This window comes from Rhinolophus sinicus, linkage group LG13 (genome assembly GCF_036562045.2).
Source record: "Rhinolophus sinicus isolate RSC01 linkage group LG13, ASM3656204v1, whole genome shotgun sequence".
NCBI classification, from domain to species: Eukaryota; Metazoa; Chordata; class Mammalia; order Chiroptera; family Rhinolophidae; genus Rhinolophus; species Rhinolophus sinicus.
The window spans coordinates 19,597,818-19,606,497 of NC_133762.1; the positions used below are offsets into that span (position 1 = coordinate 19,597,818).

Sequence of the window (8,680 nt, forward strand, 5' to 3'; positions counted from 1 at the left end):
AGTGCTGGGAGACGAGGCCACAGGGCGTGCAGAGGACAAATGACGCAGAGCTTTTCAGGCCACAGGAGAGCTTTTATTCTAAGTAGCATCCACCACAGCACGGAGGTAGGGAAAGCAACCGAAAAATACCAGGGGCAGAACAGAGGAAGGAACTTTGCACAGAGTCTGAAGAAGAGGGCCACTGATGAGAGAAAGTGGATGGGAAAAGAAAGAATAAATTTGGTAAGTATTGCTGTGGGTGGTGGTTCTAGCCCCAGTTGCAAAGAAATCCAAGCAAGGACTGTGTCTATGAGCCCATGCGCCCAGGCAGCAGCCACCTCCAGGGTCCGGTGGCAGCGCGCCCCTTCTTCCTCATGCACCTGGGACAGGGTATTGCAATGACCTGTGTGTGTGTGTCAGTCTGTCTCACTAGACCATGCACTCCTCGAAGACGGGGACAAAAATCTAGCTCTCTTAGCTGAGCTCCAAGTAGGTCCTGGGTAAGGGGCTGTGGAATGGAGCCTCTTAGTTATGTATGTCAGAATAAAAGGCGCCTGTGACTTTTCCAAAGGAAGAGTTCGCCTCTGCACGAAGTAGCAAAGCAGGAATGCCCTCTCCGAGGCCAGGCTGGCCAAAGCATTCGTGGGTCTTGTCCCTCCATGACTCAGCATGGTAGGGACACCATACCTCTGACACGCCCTTCTGGGGGTGTGCTGGTGGGCCCTTGGGACTGTCAAATGTGTTCATCCAGCCTCCTGATCAGGTCTTGGCAGCCGGGAGACCCAGGCGGCCTGGGCAGCGGCCAGAACAATTAAGCACTTCACCTTGGAGCGCGCTCCACTGGGAAGCAATCTGCTCGTCCTGCCAAGCCTTCTGCTCCCCCAGGGAGCGCAGCCCATGAAGACATGCACGGCCCAGGGAGGAGGGCCAAACAGAAACCAGGCCCTGACCTTCTCAGCGTTCTGGCAGTGGTTCCTAAGCTTGCTTCCTATCTGTGACTTCTTCCTGTTCTCTTTGGGTCCAGTTGTGCAGAATTTGGCTCAGAGAGGAAGAACTCAGAGAGTGTGGGCGAGGAGCCAAGGCACGTGTTGTCCAAAGGAAGGCGGTGGGGAAGCCAGGCGGGAAACAGGGGGACTCGGGAACAGGGTCTGATGAGACCCTGTTCCGCTGCTAAGTAGCCACTGAGCCCATTGGGCCAGGGGTGGTGGTGGTGGTAGCCAAGCAGAGTTTTGATCGAATTGTACGGGTCACAGCTCACAAAAGCCCAGTGATCTACCTTCAGCCTTGCCTCTTACAAATCCGTTCTTCAGCCATAATGAAGGTACATCTGCACACACCCCACTCTAGTTACAAGCCCTCAGCGGTCCCAGCTCTTAAGTGATCTCCTCTGCCTGCAAGACCTCATGGGCACTGGCCTCTGCCACCTCCCCAAACCCCACTTCTTGTTTCTGCTCCCCAGGAGACCACACGACACTGGCCTTTCAGTTCCTTATGCTCCTGCTCCTGCCGTGTCAGGGGCCCTGCAGGAACCACACTATTAAACGTATCATTACTTGCAAGCCCCATAGGTCAGGGACCTTTCTACCTTGTCACCAGCACCGAGCCCGGCATGGTGGGCAAATGGACGCACCCCCCACCCATACTCTTGCTTACGTTGCTCCCTCAGCTGGAGCTCCCTTCCTGCCCCAGGTGCATATGCCCAGAGCCTCCTGTCCATCAAGGTAGACCCTAGCACAGCCCCCTAACAAGAGCCTCCGTGGTCTCCCCAGCTGGAGGTGTCCCCCCACCTTGACCTTCAGCAGCACATTCTCTGCGGCTCTTTTTGGAGCGTATCTTAGCATCCGCGCATAGTGATGGATTTAGCTTGGTTTCCTGGATGCTAAGATCTGCCAAGGTGAGAGCCACATTCAATAGTTTAATTATAATTGCGATGAGTACTAGGGAATCGGAGCCGTCAGGGAGTGGGTATGTGAGAAGGCTTTCCTGAGGACCTGAGAATCAAGCGAAGATATGGAGGTCTTGTGGGAGGCAATGAGGTAGAGGAGAGGAGAGAGAACCTCGGCCATGGGAGTGGCTCCAACCCCAGGCTGCTCAGCAGAAGGATGCCCGGGGAAAGGGGCTGCGTCTTCCTCGGCAGAGAGAGATGCCAGAAGTGCCTCGGGAGGGTTATCCCAGGACACCGGAGCCATGTGGCTTGCTGGGGGTGCACAGATCAAGGTGGCAAGTCATGAACACGTCGACACCCTCCCCCAGCCTCACACGTCCACCTCCACACCAGCCCCCCCCCCTGCATCTTCACCCAGCCAAGAAAGCACGTGTGCGCGCTTGCTCACACGCGCACACACACACACGCCTCCCTCCCCAGCCCACGTGCAAGCCAGGAACGTGGACCTCTCTGGGGCCCAGCATGCTCAGCCAGGTACACCTGCCCCTGCCCGAAATCCAGGGTTGCAGGACTGTGCTCATGCATCTCCCGTCCAGGTAGTGCAGTCTGCTGTGGGCCAAGTGTATTTGCATATAATTTGCATGTGTTGACACAGCCATTCCCATCTCTGCACAGAGCACTTCCAAGCTAACCTGTTATTACTGCTCCTCTGAAGCCTGCTTTCCCAGTGAGCAAGCTGCTTACCCGCCCACTGCCAGAAAGTACTATTCAGTGAGACAGGCCGCAGCTGACGAGCGCCCTGAGTCACGCCAGCTCCCTGGCCTCAGTTTCTCCCCTGGACGATGAATAACAACGCGCCTCCACTGGGCAGAACCTACCCGCACGGAACATGTCAGTGGGCGCCCAGGGCTGAGGACCCGCTGGATTTATTATTATAAAGGCTGCTTTCTTTTTTATTGTCACAGGGCCAGAAAGCCAGCCTGGAGGGAGACGTTCCAGATGAAGCTCTGAGTCTCGCGTGGTGGGTCCCCTGTGTGCCGGTTACTCATTGTAGCAAATACATAAAAATTACAGGATGCCTAGCTCAGTTTGAACTTCAAAGAAACAATGAATAATACGCTAGTATAAGTGTGTCCTGTGCGATATTTTGGACATGCTTATACTAAGAAAGTATTTGCTGCCTACCTGGAATTCAAATTCTAACTGGGCGTCCTGTGTTTTATCTGACAACCCTACCTGGGGCCTGAGGCCCGTTGGCTTCCATCATTACTAATATCCTGTTTTCTCACAGCTTCTACCTAAGCCCAAAGGAGCACGGACTTTGTTTCCTAAACGCCCAGCTTCCCAATGTGGGATAGGAAGGGAGGGCAGAGGTTACATGTGAGGGGAACTGAGAGCTGCTGAGGGGAGAGAGAGAGGGAGGGAGGGAGGGAGAACATGTGTTTCCTAATTTAGTGAAAAGCCTCAAATCCATCCCTCTTTGGTTTCTGTGAGGAGCCTGGTGGTTGTCACTGCGAACGTGAGGCCGCATTTCCTGTGGCGAAGGCTACGTGTGTTTTCATCAACAGGGCCCGTTTCTAGGGCTCCTGTCAGGATGTGAGGCCCGTGGCAGGTCGCAGAGGAAGAGGAGAGGCGGCAGGGAGGGCCTGTGGCCAAGGGCTGCTTGGGAGTCAGGGTCCAGCTCTGGGGGCTCCCTGGAGAGCCCCCACCCCATACCATTGGCAGAGCTTCCCCACTGCACACCAGTCAACTGGGATCCTTTGCAGAATGCCGATGTAACAATGTATCTGATTCCTCCTTTATGCAGGGACGGTAAGGAGCTCGGGGGGCACTGGCCAGAGTCACTATCAGACGCAGAAGGCTCAGCACTAAACCTACATGGAGGGCATCCTCCCTCTGCTCAGGGCTCTGTGGTCTGTCCCTCCCATGGGCTATGCCCCAGCTTTTCTGCTGGGATGCGTGTACTTCCGGAACAGGCAGGGTGCCACAGGAGTGCCACCTTCTAACAATACAGGTAAACATGTACCTCACCCAGGAGTAACAGGTTTCCATCAAGATTTTTTTTTTCAGGGGCAAGTGTTATTTTGTAGTAAGGCCAATGGCTATACTAAGAGTACAATGCAAAAATTTATATTTCTAAGATGAAGTGTGACAAATAAAATATATAAGGTTCAGTTTCCTCCTCCATGAAGTGGTGGTGGAGACAGTGCCAGCCTCACCAGGCCATTGCAAGGATGAAATAAAGAAAGGCAGGTGAACCCCTCCTTGGTGCAGCCCTGGGCACCGGTAGGACCTTCTCGGATCAGAACTTTGACTGGTCTTGCAGGTCAGAACTCCATGTGCATTAAAATAAATAAATAAATCGCAAAGCAGCAAAATTACTGAAGATTTGGGGCAGCAGAGGAAGCTTTCACTTGATGTTTGAATGGCATCCTCTCGTCAGGTCTCAAACAGGACAAGAACCTGAAAGCCACTGGCGCAGTCTGATGTGCCAAGATGGACACCCACCTTGGACATTTGTGACCATAGACATCGCTGGTCGGGAAGGGGCCAGAGAGTCTCATTACCATGCCTGGCTCCCCCTCATGGTCCCATGCCAGGGCTGAACACAGGGGTTCCCAGCCCAGAACGATCCACCAGTGCCTGCTGAGGAGGCCCTGGGGACGAATGTTACCAACAAGACTCATCGAGATACATGTAGCTGAGATGGGTGGGCTTGGCATCCCTGAGTCAGCTGTCGGGGTGACAGGATGGAACTGAACTTCATGGCATAACACCCAAGGTCAGTGCCCTGCTCGCTCACACCCTCTGGGTCATTCTGACCTTTCTTCTTTAGGACGTCAGAAATTCAGTGGTGCTCCTTGAGGACCTGAAAATTGACTTTGCCAAGGGTCATCAGCAATCACGCACCTTGTGTTTCTCCTCTCAGCAGAGAGGCCAGCCACATGCCTTCGGAACTACCCCCGCCCATTCAAGACATGTCCGTGCCTTTGTCGGACAGACCACCAGAAATGCCTTAGGAAGTAAGTGAAGACTCCACAGAGGCCTCAATAAATGGCGCTGAACAACGAGTCGTCAGTGAGTCATCTGACTCTAAGCTACTAGGGGAATATTCTGGAGAAGAGAGTATGAGGCACCTCTTCTAATTAGGGGCCCTGATAGAGTCATACTTTCTTATTGACCTAATAATTGTTGCCAATGTACACAGACCGTTGTCCCAACAGTTCGACTCCCACTTGGCCTGGCGTTTCTCCTTCTCACCTATTGCTCAAGCCGGCTGCTATTCTGTGACCACCTTGGGAAGCAAGGCGCCGTGCTCATGAGAACTCCTGCATTTAAATTCTCTCCATATTTACTGCCATGGCTCTGACACGTGGACAGGCTTTGGGGGTTAATTAGCCTCACATGCGATTTCAGCCAACATCCGATCAACCCCAGCCCCATAGTTAATTCCTGCTGAAATCTAACCTACATTGGAAGACGTCCCCGGTTATGAAATCTACTTTGTCCAAATCACCCTGGTTTGGAGATTAGGAGGCCCATTTTTCTTCTTTGTGACGATGGAATTGTCCCCAACGCCATTTTTTTAGTTTCAAGCCATGATCCAACATCTTTTTTTTTTTTTTTTTTTAATTTCAGCATGTGCAGCCTTTCCTTTTTGAAAAACAAAGCTAACAATCCAATCCTCCCTTGGCCAGTGGCCAGACCCCCAAGCGCTGGAGCCAGGAGATTAACGGATACACCCGGAGAGGGCAAGGCCAGAGAGCGGAACATTCTGGACCCGTGTTTGTGTCGCAGCCCAGACCCCGCAGGACCACGGGGGGCCCCTCCACCAGGGTCGACGCCTCCCCGTTTGAGTGACATGCTAAGGGCCTTCAGAACCTGTGAATGAAACATGCCTGTGACATTAATGAATGCCAGGCAAAATGTAACAGATCTTGGAAACTAAAAATAGATCTATGCCAACGGATTCATTCCTGACTGCACAGAACTCGGAGCTTTTCTAGCTGCTTCTCTTCTACACGTACATTGCATTACGGCCTTTTTTCGGTCCCTCCATCTTTGTTATTCCTGTTTTATTTCTCTCCTTCTTGTCGACAGGTTTAAACCTTCCAGAAGAGATGTCCCCACTCGGCTTCCCTCCAACCCACAAACATGCTTAATAAGCAAGGAACTCATTTCCTTTCCTGGCTCACATGGTCGGGAGCTGTGTCATTTGTACTTAATATTTTCCATGCAGATGCTCCCGCCTGTTGCATCATACACAGAACTCTACAGCTTTGTTTCCAACTGCGGTCCCTTCTATTTTAAACTTTGCTGATTTCTACTGGGAAGGAAGCCTATTTCATACAGATTAGCTGGACAGCTGGGTCTGATGGCTTCTGATTACGGGGCTTGGGGTCACTGGGGAAACAGGTTTCCCAAAGCCCCTTGGACGGAGAACCATTCCACGTGGCCCCAAAGGGATGGGTCTGTGCTCACTCCATGGAGGAAGGGTCAGCCGCCTGAGTTGGAAATCAACAGGTCAAACCAAAGGCAGGAACAGACCTGAGTCCACATCTCGGGCTCAGGAGGCTGTGCTGAAAGGTGGAGGAGGGGGCATTAGACACCCCCTGGCTCAAAGGCTCTCGCAGGGACCCGAGTGGGGGCTTGTGTCTGAGATGACTGCGTGTGCGTGGCAGGGAGCATCCATCATGCTTGCCTGATAGAATCACTCGGGAGGCAACAGACAAGCCTCAATGATTAAGGTCCCTTCATCTGGCCTGGCCTCCCAGACCTCCAGGTGCATAAAGAAATCATAAAGACCTCTCTCACCTTTCAGTGGCCAGTCCACAGGCAGGGGGGGCTGCCGCGTTCTCCCGAGAACCGGTGGCTCCGATGAGGCAGGAGCTTTCTCCCTGCTCGTCCCATCTCTGCCTTTGCTTCTCTTTATGCCTTCTCTAGAGAAACCGAGTGCTGGAGATTAAAAAAAAAAAAATTGTGTGTGGGGGGGTGGCGGGTGGCGGGGGTGCCGGGGCAGTGTGGGTGGCAGAGGGACACCGGTGTGGGTGGCAGAGGGACACCAGGGGTAGGTGAGCAGCCTGTCCTGGTGTGGGTTCGGGTTTAATGGCCGACGCTGGCGCTACGGTTTGCCTGCTGAAGCTCAGTGCCACTGCAGCTCTGTGTGTGGGCGGCGGCAGCTACACGGCTGGGTTTCAAACCATTACACTGAACATTTGCAAACAGATAAAAAAACAAAGCCATCCGGTACAAGTGGAAACTTCTGTTTTCCTTTCTCTTTCTATACTGTCTGCCCTTTCACCTCTCCTCTTGGGTATTGGAGGGGGAGGGGGAGGGTGGGCACAGCCCCCCTGGGGTCCCCCTACCCTGTGTCTTCTAGCCACACCCCCAACGCCCCATGGCCACCAACATGGACTGGAAAGTCCCATCATCCAGACTAACCCCCACAGCTTTGGAAACGCCCAGAAATTTGAGAAATAGTTTCTCTTCTCCAATGTCCTGCTCAGAATCCAGCCGCTGAGTGCCATCACACCCAAAGAGGGTTTGGGCTTCCATACTTGATGTCCCATCCTTCCTACTTTCAGAGCTACCTTAGAACTGGCCAGCAGAGGCTGGTGAGGTGCCCTTGTACATCTGGGTGACATTTTTCCCAAGGAATAATCTGTGGGCGGTGCCATGAGATACCCCAGGAAAAGAAAACATGCCCTGTGGTCAAATTACTTTGGAAACTGTAGTAGCTGGTATTGCTCTTGGATAATCACAGAGCGTGTTAGCAGGTAAAGGCTCTGAGAAGTCCTGCAAGAAAGTATCCTGTTTAAGCCAATATTTCCAAAATGTGGGAGACCTTAGATGAAAGAATCCCCTCTCCCTGAGTAACACCACCACCAGTGACAAGACACACCTCACAAACACACTTGTACCCACTTTCCAAGTGGTGACTTGACCCAAAGCAAGTCTTTTGGCCAGAGAGCAAGAGAGGGCAGGCTACTGGAAACCAGGCAGGTCAGAGTTCACCAGCTAGGACTCCGAGCTTGGCATTAACACAGGGGCCCCGAATGGTTATCAGTGAACTTGAGTCTGTGGTTCTGGCAGGACAGGGGACATGAGGGATCCAAACAATTCCTCAGGGTTGTGGGGACTCTTAGTGCATCTTCTCTGCCACCCTAGTGAGTCCCCTTCTCACTTCCACAGCCCAGGGAGCGGGGCAGCCTGTGACTGGGAACTGCCCAGTGCTCCTGGGGTCACTGTGGGGCAGCCTCACTGAGCAGCTTTGATCACGCCCTGCCCACAGACTTCTGCTGGACCCTCCACATCAGATGAGATGTCTGAGCCTTCCTTGTTGGGTATGAAACTTGGGAGGCAGGAGAGCATGAAACAACACCTAACCCCCCAAGAGGTAAATGAGCTGAATTAGAGGCACTCATGTTGAAAATGACTATTGCAGAAGGACAGGCTGGGAAGTTGAACAGGGCTCGGGAGAGGAAAAGGTGGCATGCTGTGCTGCATTGGGGGCTACTGAGGGCTGTCAGTGCCGACAGCCCCCCTCACTACAGGGTGCCGTCACTCGGGCCCTGGGCATACCCATTGAGCTGTGACCCCTCATCTGAAAGCTGTTCTCAACCAAGGGAGATTGCCCCTGCCAGTGGACATTGGGCAACGTCTGGGGACATTTTTGGTTGTCACAACTAAGCGACAGTGCTGAAGTCCAGTGGGCAGAGCCCAGAGACACTGCTAAACACCTTACAATGCCCAGGATGGCCCTGCATCAAAGACTGACCCAGCCCCAACGTCGGCAGTGCAGCAGGAGTTCAGAAC

At 53.2% G+C, this 8,680-nt stretch overlaps 1 protein-coding gene across 2 annotated transcripts in view; it reads right to left on the reverse strand.

The window, feature by feature from the left end:
• The window catches only part of ZNF831 (zinc finger protein 831), a 99,647-nt gene extending 92,626 nt beyond the window's left edge, over positions 1-7,021 (reverse strand). For both annotated transcript variants that reach the window (XM_019757164.2, XM_074317339.1), the window contains exon 1: positions 6,680-7,021. The gene's annotated coding sequence lies outside the window, so the exon portion shown is untranslated. The remainder of the gene's footprint in view (positions 1-6,679) is intronic.
• Positions 7,022-8,680: the final 1,659 nt, after the last annotated feature.